The following is a 20,702-nucleotide window of genomic DNA, read 5'->3' on the forward strand; positions in this document are numbered from 1 at the left end:
TGGTTTGCTATTGAAAAAATTTTTATTTCATGAGAGATAATGATCTGTAGTTTTCTTGTGCTATTTTTGTCTGCTTTTGGTATCAGTGTAATACTGTCCTCATACAATGAGTTCAGAAATTTTCCCTGCCTCTTCCATTTTTTTGGAAGTGTTCATGAAGAACTGGTGTTAATTCTTCTTTAAATGTTTGGTAGAATTCGACAATAAAACCATCTGGTCCAGAATTGGTGCAGTTCTCTTTGAGTGACACTCTTGCTTGAGGAGCTGAGGGCTTCATGAAAGAGGGAGTGGACAGTCACAGTAGCTTCAAATCCCAGTCTTCCTCTCTAGACATGGAACCATTGCCTTACAAGCCAGGGCAGGGCACAGTGGGGTGCTAATATTTTCAGAGGGATTTATTCTAAGGTAGAGCCTCTATCCCATGAGTGAGGGCTAGGTAGAAGAAGCGAGACCCCACCTGTTACTTGAGTTCACCTGGAACTTAACCTCAGCCACAGGCAGCTGGGGGCCCAGATGAGACATGCTGATGTTATGACTCTCCTAGAAACAGTATTCCAACTGGGATATTGGAGAAAAGAAGCCCTGTGATCTTGGCTGCTGCTCCAGTATGCTGTGGAGTTTTATTCTTGCTGAGCTGAGAGGGGAAGGGAAGACCCGGGTCTTCATTCAAGTACTGCAGACTCTTCCTAGTTTACCTGAATTTTAGTACATTTTCTTGAATAAGTATTTCTTCATTTGTTGGATGACCTTGGACATTTTCAAGGACTTTAAGTGGTTATTTTTTATAGTTTTCACCTGTTTCACTGGGGATCAAGTCAATGAAGCTCCTCAGATTTTATGCTGAAAGTCATTTTTCACCCCTTAATTTTAAGGTAAAGAACTATAAAATTAGTTAATTAGACAGAGCAGTGTTTTGTTTTGTTCTAAATAGGCTAGAGCTTAAGGTATGAAGCTACCATACCTTATTGTGAAGGGTATTCTATGTCATACTAAGAAAACTGAAAAGTATCCTTTAGACAGTGTAACACCCTTGTGCCCTCTAAGATCTTGAGTGATTTGACCGGATTTGAGTTTAAAGAAAAACCTAGCAGTTGTATGGAACAAATGTGGAGTAAGCTAGGCATAGATACATATATTAAATTTCTTAAGAGCCTAAACCATGACTCCAAGAATAAGACCACATAGAGAATAAATTCAAAAGAAATATTAGGGAAAGTTGGCAAATTATTGATTGAATATGGAAATTGAATATGGAACAAGTTAAATTTTGATAATGGGACAATAGTTTCTAGCTAAGTTTGGAATTCAACACAAGTAGGAAATATAAAGGGAGGAAAAAATTGAGGTGGAAAGTGATGGGTATGGTTTTAGAGGCATTGTTTTGATATAACTGCAAGACATTATGATGAAGATGTTCAGGAGGCAGCTAGAAATACAGGTCTTGAGTTCAGAGAGACTTTGAACTTAGAGATAGAAATGTGACAGTCATGACAGGATATATATATATATATATTATTTGAAGTCACTGAAACAAATGAAATGACCCAGGAACACAGAGAAAAATTTAACAGTTTTAAAGGTGAAGCCCTAGCACAATACACTTTCAATTACATGATTGGAAGACTCTGAAGAAAGAAAAATTTCCACTCCTATTGAGGAAGATAATAGGATGGACAGAGGAAGATAACAGTGTTGCAAAGCAAATGGTTGAGAGTTTCCATAAGAGGAGTATGCTCAGCATTTCTATAGAGAATTATAAAATTCAGTGGATTTTTATACCTCCTCCTCTAACATGGCCATTTCTATAGCATACTAGAGAACCACCAAGTGAGACAGATCTGAACAAAAGGAACAATCTTGACAGTATGTATATCCATTCACTTTTTTAAAATATGATCTGGCAAATATTGTGGTTAGTGACTATGTGTCTCATGTACAGGTCCCATTTTGTGTCTCAAAGTATGAATATATTTGCATTTCTTTGGTACTTGTAAGCATGTGTTTAAATGTTTCTCAGGCTTTCACATGTTTAAGAAGTAATATCTGTCAAACCTTTAAAAGAGTAAAATTCTGTTCTCATTTTTTAAGATCATTTTTGCATAGTAATTTCCATACCGAGAAGCTGCTCTTCCCTTCCATAAATACAATTAACACCAACATTTGCCATTACAATCCGAGACAGTCTGTTGTAATAACATTGAAACTGGTGTTTTAGAATCATGCCTCACAAGATAAACAGTGTTTAAATGAGTTCAGATATTTATCATAATGCAACATGGGTTTTAAATGATTAAGATGAGGTATTTTGTGTTAGAAGCATGAGAACTCTTAATTCCCAACAGAATGAGAAATTCTGCCAGCAATGATATTTAGAGAAAACAAACAGGTAGAACATTTAAAGGTAAATCACAAAAACGCAGTTTTATTCCTTTTTCACGTTTAGGTTCTATCTACTCAGGGTTGTCCTGGTTGGCTAGTTAAATTGATAATATTAATCAGACACCCACAAAAGTCTTCCTTTATGTTTCCCAATTTAGCTACAGACTTTTGACCAAAATAATTAAATAAAACCTTTTTTACTGTAGACTTTTACTGTATTCATTTAGAGAATACAGGTGCCCAGCTTTTATGTGACATATAAAAATGGTGAACTTTCTTTCAATGAATGCCTTTAAATCTACAGTCTTAAGCAGAACAGAAAGTGTTTCAAATTCTCCAGAATTTATTAAGTTGACAAAATGCGGAATAGATGTGTTAGTTTTATTTTTTAATTGATATGCATTTATGACATTGCAAAAAAAAATCTAATGATAGAAACATTTATGATGCTATTTATGATGTATGTCCATATCTCTGACAGACATGTCCATTTATGACTGGTGTAATTCAATTCGAATAAAATAAAGAGAGTACTTTATGTAGGAAGAACATTAATCTTAGGATAATATATTGTCAGAGCTGGGGAAATGCTTAAGGATTATCTAGTTTACTCCCACCACCACCATCTTTCAGATGATGAAAATGAAGTTCAGGATAGTGATAGTTCCTGGCTCACAAAATACCCTACTGTCAGGAATAGGACTGCCATCCTTATGTTCTGACCTCTTTCTACCCTATCTTCTTCCACTTTACTATGCTACCCCTTATGTTAAAAATTATAATAATCTTTGATCAGAAAGCAATAAGATAAAACTGCTACATTACCAATTCTTCTAGTGAATTTGAGATGAAAATAGAATGATGTTGAACTTAAATAAACTTAGGAAAATGACAGTTTTTCAGCCCTCTTAAGTTAGCCATGATTGCAATGAATATAAATTTGAGGTAATTTGTTTTTTTTATGTTTCAGAAAACAGGAGTATCTGAAAGCAATCTGTTATAATCACATCTGCCTACTTTCAAACAATTGAATCAATTTTTTCTTGTTGATTTGGCATATTTTAATAAGGCTGCACTTAACAGCAGATTACATCAGATACTCAGCAAAAAATAAATCCTCAAAATCCCAAAATTATTGATAGTGTTGCCACATATAGAAAGAGCCGAAAGCCTGCTGCTAGGGATGCCAAAACAAAATACCATGGACTAGGTGGCTTAAGCAGTAGGAATTTACTTTCTCAAAGTTCTGGAAGATAGAAGTCCAAGATCAAAGTGCTATCAGGGTTGGGTTCTAGTGAGAAGTCTCTGTCTGGCTTATAGATGACAGCCTTTTTGCTGTGTCCTCACATGGCCTCTTTTGTGTGCACATGTGGAGACAGAGAGAAATAAGAGACAGAGGGAGATACCGCTGGTGTCTTTTCCTCTTTTTAGAAGGGCACAAGTCTTTCTTAATTAGAACCCTGCCCTTATGGCCTCATTTAACCTTAATACTCCCTAAAGGCCCTGTCTTCAAATACAGTTATATTAGGGGTTACTGTTTCAACATATGAACTTCAAGGGGATACAATCCAGTCCATAACACCTGTTAAATACATCAATTTGCTGTTACTTCATCATCACCCCTTTGCTAGTCATAAACCTGTAAAGTGGAATCTAGCTAAAGGAAAAGCTGGCATATACCTCTATAAGAGTACAGTGAAATACGACTGAGTGACACAGTATATTCAAACTAGTCACCACACTTACATTTCTTGTTTTATGGGTGCACTTATGCAAAGGAACATTTAATCAATATAAAGGAAGAAAAAGATAAATTTTTCTAAAAACTTTTGAACCAAAATGAAATAGGTTACAATGGTGATGGTGTTTCTAAATTATTTGTAAGATTTTTCTCAAATGTGTTTTTCTTTTCAATATTTCATAAGCTTTGAATGTAGTGATCATTTAGGACACAGTAGAGTGAAAGGTGTCCCCAGTTGGGTAGAGATGTGATTCTACACCCTTATAAGGAAACCCTCTTTGGAATAAGAGTAAAATTTGTCTTTGCACGCCACTTTTACTAGAATGTGAAGAAATAAACACATTTATTTTTCAGTATGTTTGCATTCCAGTTCCTAAGGAAGTAGGCATTGAGTTGTTTGAGCAATGCAGAAGTAGAGCTTTACAGGTATCTGAAAAGGAACAAAGGATATGAAAAGCAAGTGTGGCATTGTATCAGTGTACAGTGGTATTGGTTAGGTATTTCAATGCTAATAAAAAGAAAACTATAAACAAATGTAGAACACTAACAGTTGATGATAATTAAAAATGCATAAGATTGGAAAAAATTATTTTCAATGTGCGGATAGATTTGTTAGTAATATTTTATATTTCTGGGTTAAAATATAAGAATAGGCCTTACCAAACTAGTTAGTACAAGTAAGAAATTTAAAGACTCAAAAACTGGAATGACCAGAAGATTGACAAGGAAATAGGGAACTTGAACAACACTGTAGAAAAATTGGACCCAATAGGCATGTACAGAACACTTAACCCAACAGCCAGCAATAGAATATACATTTTTCTCAAGAGCATATGGAATGCTCTCTAGGAAAGATAGTATGTTAGACAATAAAACAAGTCAATACATTTTAAGATTGAAATTATGTAAAGTATCTTTTCCAATCACAATAGAATGAAACTAGAATCAAGAGCAAAAAGAAATCCACAGCATATAGAAATTTCTTAAACATCCAGTGGATCAAAGAAGACATCACAAAGGAAATTAGAATATATCTTGGGATAGACTGAAATGAAAAGACAACACACCAAAATTTATAGGATATAGTGAAAGCAGTCTAAGAGGTAAATTTATACCTATAAATGCTTACACCAAAAAGGAAAAAGAATCTCAAATTAACAATGCACTTTTACAGCTAGAGGAAATAGAACAAAAAGAACAGACTAAATTAAAGAAGGAAATAATAAAGATTAGATTAGAGATAAATATAATACAGAACTGAAAAACAATAGAGGATATCCATGAAACCAAGAACTGGCCCTTCAAAAAAATTGACAAAATTGACAAACCTTTGGCTAAACTGACCAAGAAAAAAAGAAAGCAGACCCTAATAACTAAAATCCAAAGTGAAACAGGGAACATTACTACTGATTTTAAAGAAACAAAAAGGATTATAACAAAATACAGTGATTACTTCTTAGCCTTTTGGCTGAGATAAGTGTAGTATCGGTTCTTACCACCTAAACATCTGATGCATCCTCTATCCAAGGACAACATATTAAATGGATTTTTGGAGCAAGGAGATGGAACAGGAGCTTGCTCCATTCACTCCATGCATTGACCTGGTATTGCAGTACTTCCGGGAATGGTGCACCCCCTTTCAGGGGGAAAGAAGGACAATACAATGAACAGTTGTATACTAAGTCATTGGGTAAAACCACAATGAGAAAGTAGGATGGCTATTATCAAAAAACAAAACAAAACAAATGTTAGTAAAGATATGGAGCAATTGGAACCCTTGTGTATTGTTTATGGGGATGTGAAATGCTGTAGCCAGTGTGGTTGCTCAGAAAATTAAAATGGCTATTAACAAAAAACAATTCAATGCCATTAAATACATTTACATTGTCGTGCAAGCATCACCACCAAAAGGATGGCTATTATCAAACAGAAAAAGAAATGTTGATGAAGATGTGGAGAAATTAGAACACTTGTTTATTGCTCATAGGAATGGAAAATGCTGCAGCCACTGTGGTTACTCAAAAAATTAAAAAATGGAATTAATATATATGATCTAGCAATTTCATTTCTGGGTATATATCCAAAATAATTGAAAACAGAGACCCAAACAGGTATCTGTACACTCATGTTCATAGCAGTATTTTTCCAATAGCAAAAAGGTGGAAGAAACCCAACTGCCCATTGATGGATGAATGGAAACAGAAAAGTCTTGTTCAATCTCCAGATACTCTACCTTCTCATAGCCAAGCCATCATTCTTTTTTTCTTACTTGGTTCCCTGCTCTGTTTTTCCCCAGCCAGTTCACTGCAGTGCTGTCTTTGCTGTGCCCCTTGTTACTTGTAAGCTACTCCACTTCACTTTCCTTTATGACCTGACTCTGCACACCTTTTTCCATCATTTCCAATCTTCTGTTGCATTTTGCTCTTCTGTCCACATTGACACACAGAGCAATAAAATAGTTGGACTGGAAACTCATTTTTAAGTTTGGAAATAAGAACTTCTCAGTTTTATAAACACCAACAAATTCTAAAATTTCTTTTTCCTTCCCAAACTTATATCCCTACTTGGTTTTCTTTCTGTTGACCTCACTTTGTTTTCTGAGTTACAATACTTTTAAATTTATTCTATCCATTCTCTGTCTGGTATGTGTGAAAAGCAGAAACACTGAGGAGAAATGTAATCTCAAGAATATATGAATCCCTTTGTGATGCTTACAGGCTTTTGAGAAATTATTAACATGCAGTTTTTTTGGTTAAATCTGGCATATTGTAGATTCTAGTCGTTAGTTTACCTGAAACTCCAAGTAATAAAAGGACATAAGATCAATGGAAATGGTCCAAATTCTCAAGCTCTGTGTTTTCTGAGTAGCCAAATGATTTTATCTATGTGACTTTTACCTCAACAAAACTTCCAGCTCACTTATTTTCTATTAGATGAAAAATAGATAAGGAATAAACTTTGATATGCAAAACATTTAAGAAAAGTAGAAATGCAAAATGAGGATGATACCAATCTTTCAGCTTTCTAAAATAAGTAATAAGTAATTCTCCAAACCTACTGGATACATAGTAGGTATTTAATTATAATAGCTCTTTCCTGATTTCAAGTTAGTTTTATTAGTTTTATTTTTCACTTTGAATCCATTTCAAGGTACAATAAACCTTGTAAAACCGGTGGTGTTCCATATTAGCTAATTGTTAGTTTGCTGAATAGTGGCTAATCTTTACATTTATTACTTCTTCTGTTTTTTCTGATTATTTTATAATCCTACTTGATGTACCATCAGCAGAGGGAATTATTGTTTAAATATGTACTTCTTAGAATTGAAGAGAAAAAAAATAAACCAAAGCCCTATTACTCAAATATTGACATTATTCGGTTAAAATAAGTAGTCACCACATTTGGCAAATGAAAGCAAATTCTCTAGAAAAGCCATGAAATCAGATTTTTTCACAGGACTTATCTCCCATCACTACTAGTGTTTCTCTCCTGCACTCCAGAAAGGAAACAATTCCAGTGTCTGTGACACATTTTTTGTCCCTAACATTCAGTTTTACAATTTTGATAGGGGAATTAGAATCTTTTAACTACTGTTTTAATGGAAATAAAAGATATAGTCCTTTTTCCTCATTGTATATGACATAGATAAGATATAGGAAATGTATGATTCAGAAGAAGCAGGATGATATTAACAGATTTTCCATAAAACGATAATATTTGTCACCTTTATAGCATAGGAAAAAAAAAAACATTAGTTGCTATTATTGATAAAATAGGCCAACAAAAAGGTCATCTTTTGAATTAAATAGCTGCATTGAGTAGATTAGATAATCTAAATATTGACAAGTAAACTGTTGGTTTTTAATTATTTCGCATAACCAAATCTGGCATCATTGCAGTGTAAAAGCATGCCTTAGTCCTTCCAGATAAAAGGGTTAGAACTGACTATTCAGTAAATCTTTCTGCTCATGGTTATGAAGCTGTTACAAGATAAACTAACTTTTTTTTCTATTTTATTTGCCCTCCACAAAACATAGTCACCTACTTTCTTTTTTATGATATAGTGGAGTGATTGACATCATGTAGTTCTATCCTTTAAAGAATTTGCAGAGCAAAACAGGAAAATGGACAGACAGCTAATATCACTGTTAAATAAATTCAAAGAAAGGTTTGTATGTAGTATGAAAATATTTTACTAGCATAGATGTTTCCTAATAAAAAACTATTTTCCTAATAAAATAGTTTTATTCCAGTGCAAGTTTCCTTTAAATTAAAGTTGTTGAAACTTAATCCTATTTTTACATTAATTTACATGTTAAAGTTAGAGATTAGGTCTATGCCAGGGAAAATGTTTTGACTAATCTGCTATCTAAATTAATACCACCCCTGACATGAATATTGTATTATTTTTAAATGAGTTACTATATAAGAACACTAAAGAAAAAAAAAGACAGGTGCCTACCTCCAACAGTTTTCCATTTGCAGGGCTAGCAAGCAGTTATTAAAACCTTAGAAATTTGAATGTATTTTCACCAGTCACAGATCATCTTAACAGTTTAAAATTTACATTCAAGTGATATTTTTGCTATTGGAAAAGCATTTTCTACTGTGTGAACTTACTGCTTTAGATCATTTTTCTACTAAGACAAGTTATTTTTTCTTTATTTTATATATAACATATAGCCTTGAATGAGAGGAATTCACCAGGATATAGATAAGGCCAGAACTGCCTAACTCTTTGCTCAGCAATGAAAGCTTCTCCCAGTGTGTTTTGGTGACCTGTAGTTATTCAGTCAAATATCTAAAACTGTCAATGATGATTTCTTGATTTCCCTCATGATCCTATTCCCTGCATGATGGTTTCTTCATTAATGGCTGAGTTGTGTATTGATCATTGCCCATGTTATCCCAGTGACACAACTTTTTCATTAATCCTTACTTAGGGTGACCAAGACAATTCATTGACAGTAGCAAAGTGGGAACAAAGACAGCACCTTTGTGGTCTGTAATTCCACAGAATGTAGGGAGGGGTTTTTTGTAAGAAGGATGGTAACTAACATATAGTGCATGCTTACTATGTGACAGGAACATTACAAAATACATTATGTAAAGGTAGGTACTTTTAGCTCTCTTTGGAGATGAAGAAACAGAGCCTTAAGAGAGGTTGACTAACTCAGCCAAAGTCACACAGTGGGTCAGTGACTGATGGAGAAGACAAACCTACATCTGGGCAAGAGCTATGCTTTTTCCATCATTACACACTGCCTTCACATTACAAAAAACCTATGGCTCATTTCTTGTGCTCTTTACATTTGAATATCTGCTAATAATAATTTTTTTGCAATATCTAAAACACTGAGATACTCAATAAATGTTAATTATATAAATAGGGCATAAGCTTGTTTATCAGTCTATGAAGAATGAAAAGTGCAATGTTTGAAGACCAGAGTAAATCAATATTTCCATGAGAGCCTCTACAGGTCCAGATTTCAATAAATTTTAATTTGAGTGCCTTATAATATACCACAATTTGGCTTTTCATTTCTTTGCCTTTCAAGTACCAGCATGAATTTTGCCAATCTCCATCCATGGCCCTGGGAAATGTGTGCTACAGGAAAAATACAATCAATATGTACACCTCCCAGAGAGCCCTGAGAAGATTGAATTGCTACACACCTTTCAAATCTTTGAACTTTTATAGATGCACATAGATGCACAGTAGTATTAACTATGCACACTATGCAGTATTAAAATATTCTGTAGCATGTACTATTTACTCCTGCCGGATCTGTATAGCATGAAGCTCAGTGTGAGATTGGCTAGTGTCTGAAAAAATTTTATCCAGCAGAGTCAGTTTTTTCAAACTCTCTTTTCTGTTCTTTGGATTGTTTTGTCTGGTAGCTAGATTGCTTAATCACTGACTGGAGTTGTCTCAGTAATTTCAGTTCTATAAAACTGGCCTCAGAGAAGTGACCTTGAGCCATAATATTCATGTTGGAAAGAACAGAATCCTTTAAGTTAGGGGCATAGCTTTTCACTTACTGTTGTTTTGCCTTCTTAACCAAAACCAAATGGAGAGTTGAGAAAAATCTCAATTACTGGAAGTTTAGTAACCAAAAAAAGAATGTAGTTTCTTTCTATTTTTTTTTTACCCAGAAGGATTTGGCAAATAAATACAACAATATGTTGCTTTCATTAATAGAACAAATTATTGGCACCCTACTAATGTCAAGAGAAGTACTGAACCCCATATGATTTATTCATCACATTTTCTGAGCACATATAAACACTTAAGGAATGAGCTTTTGAATTGCTCTTGAATAATTACATTACTTCTAAGCCTTCTTCATAGAAACTGTACTTTGTATGTTGTGCACCTGGGTCATATCTTTAAAGACTTTTACTCTTCCAGCAGTATCCTCTGAATTTGTTTTAAAGATGCATCAGATAAACCAAAGAAATTACATATTCTGTATCATTTTTTATCTCTGCTGACACATTGAAGGAAACTGGTTTCTATAATCCCATCAGAAAATTGCTTAACATGCAGAGAAATCTAGAGATCTCTCTAAATAGAACAGTAAATGCTGAATTTGATTAGTTAATCAGTTAGCCAAAACTTATTTTTCAAAAGGAGTTCTCAAATCAGCTTCTTTATATCCAAGACAACTTAAAATATGATGTAATATTTTTCTTTTCTTAAAATAATGTGAAGCTTTTTTCATAAAAAGATATTATCTGTAATTATGTACCCAACAAGTCATTCCATTTGGAAATTCAATTAAACATTATTAGGGATTTTTAGTGGTGTTGTGAATGACCCAATTACGAAATTATGAAAACAGTGATGTCAGGTTTTTTTTTTTCTGTTATTGACCTCATATTTTTAGTTTCTTTAATTTGGGACTCTTTACAAATAATTTACTAGGGTCAAAACTGCTCTGAGACTGGTATCAGAAAGAATTTTGAGAAAAGTAAAATACTTTATATTTCAAGTCTAAGGGATTTAGATTAGTAGATTTTGGAAACTCCTCTCCTCCTGGTTCTGCTAATGCAAGGATCTTTCATTCTGAATTTTTAATCTCATGAAGACTCTGTAGTTATTAAAGAACCAATCTCTGATAGGCATTTATTCACTGTGCCCTTCTACATTGAAAAGTTCCACTCAGATCTTCAGTGCCAAAAATGGAATTAAGTTTTTTTGTTCATGTTTCAAAGGCAGGTAACACATACTGTCAGAAACAACCACAGTCAAGGACAGAAAATTCAAAAGTCATCTATAAAAGTGTTTTTCTTCATGTGAAATACATATTCATTTTATTTATCTTTTTTAATTTTTAACTTTTTGTGCCTCCTTATCCCGTTCACCTATTTCATACCCTCTTCCTAACATCCCCCTCTGTAGCAGCCACCAGTCACTTCTCAGTGTCTTATTGTTGTTTTGTTTTGATTTGTTTTTAGATTCTACATATAAGTTAAATCATATAGTATTTATCTTTGTCTGGTTTACTTCACTTCACATAATACCCTCTAGGTCCACCTATGTTATTGCAAATGGCAGGATTCCTTTTTTATGGCTGAATAATATTCCATTGTGTATATGTACCACCTCTTCTTTATCTATACATCTGTTGATGGGCACCTTGGTCGCTTCCATATTTGGCTGTTGTAAATAATGTAGCAATAAACATAGGAGTGCATGTACCTTTTAGAATCAATGATTTTGTTTTCTTCGGGCAAATTCCCAGAAGTAGAATTGCTGGGTCATATGGTATTTCTATTTTTAGTTTTTTGAGAACCCTCCATATTGCTTTTCCATAGTGGCTGCACCAAATTACACTTCCACAACAGTGTAGGAGGGTCCCTTTTTCTCCACATCCTCTGCAGTATAAAAGTGTTAGGTTTTAAATGTTGGATTTAGAGAATGAAACATAATAGAGGCAAGAGTGAGAATTAATTGGAAAGAATATATTGTTATCACCTTTTTGGAAATTGTCCCCTCTCCATGAGGAGTAACATTTAGTTGAAGATTGATAGTTTGATACTTCATTTAAGTTTCCTTATTCATCCTCTACATTTCCACATTCTGGCCTCAGATTTCTTCATAATTATAGTAATATTTTTAAAGAGCCCCAAACTTTAAGCTATCCAAATATGGATGTTTCTTGTTAAAAGAATAGTTCTTTTAAAAAAAATCTCTTTTTTTAATATTGTTCCTCACTTCACAATATATTGATCAAGGTCATAAGTAGACAATAACTACTAAGAATATTCTCCAGTGGTGTGTAAAATACCTTAATTATTTCTCAGTTAGGATAATTGGCTAGGTACAAATCCAGTAAATAAACATCTATAGAGTATTTTGAACCAAGATTTAGAATCCTTAGCAAATCTAAGCAGTTCCATCAAATATTTTCTTCTTTTTTCTAATTCTTCAATATAAAAGGTAGTTTAGTATAGGAAAAAAGCTCACCCATTTAGTGTTAAAAATATCTGAGGTTAGATCCTGGGTACCTCATTTACTAGCTATTTGAAATTAAGCAAGTTTCACAGCTTCCCTAAACCTCAATATTCCCAACTGGTAATGGTAACTCTGGCTACTGCTAACATTAAACATATCAATAGACATAAAAGACCCCAACACACAGTAATTTTTATTAAATGTTAGTTATTAATAGTAGTGGTAGTAGAAGTAGTGATATTAATTGTAATAGTAAAAGATGTGTATTTTCTCTAAAACTGCAAGATTATTGTTAACTTATTTTTTTACCTTTTTTAGTTTATTTAATGCTTAATCTGTAGTATAAAATTACCTTTTTAATGCCATATTTAGTCCTAAGAAAAATTTAGGGCAATCAATTTTGTATCGCAATTCCCACAGATAAAACCCTCATTGAATAAAATTGTTTTATCAGAATATGCCATCTGGATGAAAATGTCTTCGTCATGTTTTTATTACCTATCTGCATTTCAAAATTGATACATTTTTATCCTTTGATTTGGAATTTGCCACATTCCTGAGAATTCCACATTTTGTAGCTAAACTTGATCTTGCCATGCTTTTTGACAGCTGTCAACCAGAAAAGTCTTGCCTATGCAATCCAGCAATGAGAAACCACATGCAAACGCAAAGACAAAAATAGGACTAGTCGGTAGGAAACGGTTTTGCTTAGAAATTTCTTCTCCCCATGATTGCATAGCCAGACTCAAAGTTTGTCTTTTGAAATATAGAGACTGGGTAGTTGTGGTTGCTTTCCATAAATCCTTTTGCTTCTCTTGTGGGACACTTTTTAATCTTTCACTGGTATGAGATTAGTGTTTGACATCCTTTTCACGGGTGTAAATCAGCACCTTTATTATTCCAAAGCACCTTGGCATAGAAATGGGTTGGGTTAATATCTGATTGCCTAAAATCTCAGTAAGTCTTCCATTATCTCTCTAATTAGAGAAAAATTGACTTTTCTAAAACAAAATGAAAAGAATGCCATCTAAGGCGAAGACAAAGAATTCTGTAATTGTCACTTTTTCATCAGTTTTACTGATTGGTTAGAGGTTAGGGAAAATGTTAACATCCTTAAAGACCAAGAAATCCAAGTCATTTAAAGACTTCACAAGCACTATTCCATGAAAAGTCCTACTCAATGAAACTAGCTTTTATCTTTGTATAACAACTTTTCTGCACTGAATAAGCCATTGTCTACCTTATTAAAAGATATGTAAATTCTCTCGAAAACTAACTTAATTTTGCACACATGTTGCAAGCAGCCTTATTGCTATGTGGACAGAGCTGTAAGATAAACCAAAAGATCTTTTAACCATCAAAACATTTTGTGGAAATATTTAGATAACTTAGATAACCATCTGAATTTCCATTATCATCATCATGTTGGGTGTTAGTCCCTCCCTGCCTCTGACCCACAGATAAGGGAGGAGACGCAATGAGTTATTGAAGATCTGAAAGGACCAGCCAGGGGACTCAAGGTGTAACAGCTCAAGAGTAATGTCTAAAAGGCACTCCTCATATTTATTGAGCAAATGAACCCAAACATCCAAAGAATTTTGTGTAGGGGGTTCAACACATGATCAACACACAATCATTATCTGACCTTGAGTCCAGCCCTAGGGTGTGATGCTCTTTAAGGACACCAAAACCATGTGAGGGCAGTCACGAGTTGTAGGAACTGCTTTGTCTTTACTCATCAGGAGTTGTAGGAGAAACAATCAGGTCATAGGCATTTTTACATTTGATTTCTATATTACTTGATTTATGTGTTAATCCCATTAATCCCACATTGGACATTGTAGAGCTTTTACAAATTCAATGAAAGAACAACGTATAGAATTAAATAATTTGGACTGAGTTTTAAGACCTGCTTCTTCCACTTACTAAGAATGAGTTGATGGCCACCAAATTAAGGTTTATGTACCTTAGTTATTTTCCTATGTTAAATGCAGATAATCATATCTACCTAAGATAAGATTATGAAAAGAATGAAATGAGATTTTACATGTAAAATACTTAACACAAAGCCTGGCATATCATGAGTGCTAGGTACATGAGAGCTGCTATCATTATCAATGATAAATTATAATTCATAAATGTAGAATAGTACTGATTAGTAGAGCAAGACTTTTTTGATTTGTGTGCTAGCAGATACAGAATACATTTTGCAGTGTTACTATTTGTAACCTTCCCCTTGCTCTTGTAAAATATTACACAATTACTTTTCTCATTTTGCTAAGTAAGCATCATGGTATAATTCAAATCAGTTTTCATGTATGGTCAGTGGTACCAGGCACCACCACAATTGCTCCCACACTTAATGAGTTTGGGTTGGTTACCAACAAAGTTTGTGATATGGCATTATATATAGACTGAAACAAGAGGAAAGAATCCTATTCTACCTGAGGTCAAATTGTTTAGTTTTAGCACCAGTACACAAATGCAGTATGCATCTATGGCAGTTGGTTAGTGAGAAAAATAAAGTATTATGAACAATTATTGCAGTAGACAGAATTTTGGCTCACACTCCTCTGAGTTTTGCACCTATCTATAGAGTAATTGTGAAATATACTTCCCTGCCTCCTGCTTCTCTTATAGAACTTATAATGTAGACAGGAAATGTCTAACAAATAGACAAAGCTCTTTTTCTCCCTCTTTCTTTCTGTCACAAACACACACACATTTTTTCAACCAAACCAACCATATGGAGAATATATGACCCCCATATATCATTTGACTTGCTCATATCACCAGCAAGTAAATGGCATTACATATTTTTAACTTACTATGATTCATCATACATAGTAAATTGTAACAATACATGAAGATATTTGATAAAAAGAAAAAAATTAAAAAATTACTTACAATCTTGTTATAACCATTACTCAAACATTTTCAATGTTCCAGTTTTTTACTGTATTCACATGTAGCTTCTACACAATTGCACACATAGCAAGCATATGAAATATTTCCTATTTTTTAAGCAGAAAAATATATTTTGTTGATAAATAGCCTTTTAAATTATAATTAATGTCTATGTAAGTGTCTATTGACATTCTGTGATGACTAATTTCATCTATTATATACTATATGAATTTGATCTTAAATACTTAATGCATGTGTGTATATAAATATGTATTTAGCAGAAACAAAGAGTACTAAATATTCAGTATTACCTTAAATACAACTAATGTGATCCTAGGTAATTACTACCAACATTTTCCAGAATCATATGAAATATTCTGCAAATGGACAGATGAATCAACTATGTATGAGGAAAAGTATTAACAGTAGCAACCAAAACAAAAATAAACATTTACTATGTACTTTCCATTTATTATCTCATATAATTCAAAACAACCAGAGAAGACAGTTATTTCTATCAATACTTTACAGATGGTAAAATTGAGGCTTAGAGGGGCTAAGTAGAATGCAAAGAACATACAAAAAAGGTAGACTTAATCATGGAGACATGAGTATAGTCCTAGGGTTTAATGAAATCTACCTCTTATTCATTTTAATTTGATAAAGATTCCACTTATTCTATTACAAACATATATGACACATCACATAAATGGGAAATCTAAAAATAGTTCTTGACAAAGAAAATTAGTTACACGTGTTGTTTGCAACGTAACAATACTAATTCACTGCTATCACAATGCTGTTCATAACAGTACTATTAACAACAACTAATAAAGCCTATTGGGAGGGGAATATTATCATTTTAAGGACAAAAGAATAATAGGGAAAAATAGCTTGAAATCAAAGAGCTATAGTATAACTGAAATGATGAAGAGCGTGCTTATTAATACTAGTTTTCTTTTAGTGGTGTTATGTCCTTTAGATCTGTCAAATAGCTTTTGTTTCCTCTCTCAGTTCTATATTGTCCTTTTAGTGCAACCACCGGCAAAGACTATTAACTTGAAATTTATGATAAATTTACAGCCACTGCTTTTGGTTGCTGAGTAATGACGGTATCCTTTCTATGTTATTTGCTTGCTTAAGCAAGAAACTAAGCAATTAACATGCAAGTACATTGTAATAAACAAATACTTCATAAAGTTTTCATAGTGTGGAAAAGCCTATTTCTTTCTATTTAATACTATCATTATGCCTTTATGAACAAAAAATATTAAAGCTTTTGTTTTAAAAGGGAAATTAGGCTTTTCTTACCCAGATTCAATTAAAAGTATTATACATTATAAAATTAATCAGAGAAGCTATCAGGCTGTGACTTCATTCCCTGCTGTCATACTTTTTAGATAGGCTGGTATTCAAATTGTTGCAGGACCAGAAAGAAGGGGAACTGTAGGATCTGTCATTTATCTCCCACCATAAGATGAAAAAGGAAGCAATAAATCCACAGATCCATTCTTGAACCCTGGCCTCCATGCATGTCTCTTTACTGTTGGCCCTGTGAGTCCCTGTAAAGGAGAATGTTCTGTGCTTATCCTGGAGTCTAGCCCATTCCCTTTGACTTTCAGATACTAATATTTTACTATGAACATAAATGTGTGCCTCTGGGGAAAGGGGATTCATCATCACACTCGAAGAATCCCTCATCAATTTCACCCTGCTTCTAAAAGTGTCAGTTCCATTTATTTTACATATCTGGATTTCTCTTCATTTCAGTAATAGAAATGAAATGGATTAGTTTACACATTTTTCAATTTTTACCAGGCTTTAATAACATACTTATGGCCAATCCAGGACAAATTAATTATGTTAAAAATAAAATTCAGTCAATTTCCCAGAGAGTAGTTTTAGGTCATGATCTAATACTAGCTTATTTATTCTGTATGTCTTTATCAAAATTATCTTGAGAACAGTGAGTAGTAGGCTTCTGCTTTAAGCTGGTGGTTTAGGATAGGAGTAACATTGGGAGGGAATATCTTAGTTTATAAAAGGTAGAAGCACTTTTTTTAAAAAAACATTCATATATATTTTTGATGAGTAGGAGTGTGACATTTCTAGTACAGTTAAGGGTCTTGACAAGCGTGCAAAAGTCACAGATGCCTGTTCTACCCTGTTGACTGGAGCACTCAGGTCACACACGAGGCAACCCCAGTGCACATGGACTACTGTGTAAACCTGACAACCTGTTGCTAGAAGGCAATAAGTTAATCTGGTGGTGTCCACAGTACTTATAAATCAATTTGGCAATCCCTTTCTGCAATGTCAATAGAGGGAAAAATCTGACTTCATAGGTCAGATAAATTTACCTTCATTTATAATAGCTTTAGAGCTTCACAGTACTCTGTAGAGTTATTGAAATAACTAGGTGACATTCTTCTATTTTTCTTTTAATGCCTTCAAGTAACATGAAGATAGACTATCCTGAGTAATGTTTATATAAAATTTATTGCTGAGATAAGCTCCTAATATAGAAAAGTTAATGATGTAGTATATATAATATTATTTATCAGCATCACCTTGAGTACCATTATTAACATACTCTAATTCTTTGGGACTAAAGGATATCCAGTTGGAAAGGATAAAAACTGAACAACCAAAGTCTTTAGGGATAGTCTTGTGCACTCACAAACTTGATGACATTATATGATGAAGAATTTGAGAAGTAATGACTCTCACTCTTGTTCACAAGATTCATTCTCTGATACTAAATCAAAATGAAAACAGAGGACATAATAGTAAACAACAACTTCTGCTTTTCTCACAAAATTATATGTAAATCTCAAGTATCAAAACAAAATAACTATGAGTGCAATCAAAATTACATTAAGGTAGGGATCATGGGAAGATGGCGGCATGAGTAGTTCGGAGGAAATTTCCCCAAAACATATATATTTATGAAAATACAGTAAATACAACTATTCCTAAAAGAGACACCAGTGGATGCAGTACAACAGCCAGGATACATCTACATCTGTGAGAACTCAAAATCACATGAAGGGGGTAAGATACAAGCCATGGCCAGGCAGGACCCGAACGCTCACCCACCCCAAAACCTGGTGGGAAGAAAGGAGTCAGAAAGGAGAGGGAGTGAAAGCTCAGGACAGCTAAACAACCAGCTCTAGAAATCCGCACCTGGAATGCAGACACAAGGTGCACTGGGTGCTGGATATTAGAGAAACAGAAAAGCAAAACCTGTGGGCAGTTCCCTGCAACCAGCACCCCTGAGACAAAAGAAAAGTGACTGCATTCTGCAAGTCTTAAAGAGAAAGGGACCCCATAGCTGGACGCAGTTGTCCTGGCACAATTAGCCAGCAGCTGGGAATCCCGGGGAAACTTAGGCACCCTAAACCCTGGGGAGGCAGTGCAGCTCTGAAGCTCCTCACAGCACTAAGCAGCCTGCCAGTCATTCCTCAAACTGGTGCAGACCCCGACACACCGGCCAGTAGGAGGAGAGTGGCAGCGCGTGCCAGGGATGGCGGCGCCAGAAGGGATCGGGAACAGATCCGTGCACCAATGATGCCAGAGGAGTACAGGAGAAGCTTGTGTGAGGCCGCAGTGGCTCAACTGAACAGCCCAGGAGGGGCTCGTGCGCACCAGTGGCAGTGGAGCCAGAAGAGCCCGGTAGAGGCCCGCGTGCACCTGCAGCGGAACCAGAGGGAGTAGGCATGCTCCCAGCAGCCAACCGGAATCCCAGCCCAAGGCACAGCCAACCGGGCGAGACCCAAAGGCTGCTGCTGACACAGAGCTGCATGGCAGGGGTGCCGCTAGCACAGAGGAGCACACCTGGCATGCATGCCACACCCTGCAGGGCTCCATGCTGCTCTGATGGAGACCCATCCCACAGCAGCTCAGGGGACTAACCCGGTGGCTGCTCCAGGAGTGTGGGTAACCATCACAGGCAGCAGAGAAGGGCAAGGCATCCAGCAAGCAGGAAAGGACTTTCTTCTCCCAGCTGACACACCCGCAACCTGCCTACAGCCACCGCTATCAACATGAAAAGGCAAAAAAATTTAGTCCAGTCCAAGATAGTACAAACAACACCTGAGAAAGGATCTGCAGAGGCAGACCTAACCAGTCTCCCTGAAAAAGAATCTAAAATAAAAATCATAAACATGCTGACAGAGCTGCAGACAAATATGCAAGAGCTAAGGGATGAAGTCTGGAGGAAGATTACAGATATCCAGAGGGAGATTACAGAAGTGAAAAAAACTCTGGAAGTATTTATAAGCAGAATGGATAAGATGAAAGAGGCCATTGATGGAATAGAAACCAGAGAACAGGAATGCATAGAAGCTGATGCAGAGAGAGATAAAAGGATCTCCAAGAATGAAACAATGTTAAGAGAACTGTGTGACCAATCCAAAAGGAACAATTCCGCATTATAGGGGTACTACAGGAAGAAGAGAGAGAAAAAGGGATAGAAAGTATCTTTGAAGAAATAATTGATAAGAACTTCCCCAAACTGGGGGAGGAAATAGTTGCTCAGACTACACAGAGGCACACAGAACTCCAGAGAGATGGGACCCAAAGAGGACAACACCAAGACATATAATAATTAAAATGGCAAAGATTAACGATAAGGACAGAGTATTAAAGGCAGCCAGAGAGAGTAAAAAGGTCACCTACAAAGGAAAACCCATCAGGCTATCATCAGACTTCTCAACAGAAACCTTACAGGACAGAAGAGAATGGCACGATATATTTAATGCAATGAAACAGAAGGGCCTTGAACCAAAGATACTGTATCCAACACGATAATCATTTAAATATGATGGAGGGATTAAACAATTCCCAGACAAGCAAAATTTGAGGGAATTTGCCTCCCACGAACCACCTGTACAGGGTATCTTAGAGGGACTGCTCTAGATGGGAGCACTCCTAAAAAGAGCACAGAACAAAACACCCAACATATGAAGAAAGGAGGAGGAGGAAAAAGAAGGGAAAGAAATAATCATCAGACTGTGTTTATAACAGCTCAATAAGCGAGTTAAGTCAGAAAGTAAGGTAGTAAAGAAGCTAACCTTGAACCTTTGGTAACCACAAATGTAAAGCCTGAAATGGCAATAAGTACGTATCTTTCAATAATGACCCTAAATGTAAATAGACTGAATGCACCAATCAAAAGACACAGAGTAATAGAATGGATGAAAAAGCAAGACC

At 35.0% G+C, this 20,702-nt stretch overlaps 1 protein-coding gene and 1 non-coding gene across 4 annotated transcripts in view; both read left to right on the forward strand.

Annotated features, from left to right (window-relative positions):
- PCDH11X (protocadherin 11 X-linked) overlaps positions 1-20,702 on the forward strand; it is an 821,697-nt gene that overhangs the window by 530,344 nt on the left and 270,651 nt on the right. The gene's annotated exons all lie outside the window — the stretch shown is intronic.
- Positions 5,569-5,758, forward strand: LOC118907278 (U2 spliceosomal RNA). Its single transcript, XR_005022754.2, has one exon. It is a non-coding gene; the product is annotated as a U2 spliceosomal RNA (small nuclear RNA).

Source organism: Manis pentadactyla, chromosome X, assembly GCF_030020395.1.
Source record: "Manis pentadactyla isolate mManPen7 chromosome X, mManPen7.hap1, whole genome shotgun sequence".
In the NCBI taxonomy this organism is placed as follows: domain Eukaryota; kingdom Metazoa; phylum Chordata; class Mammalia; order Pholidota; family Manidae; genus Manis; species Manis pentadactyla.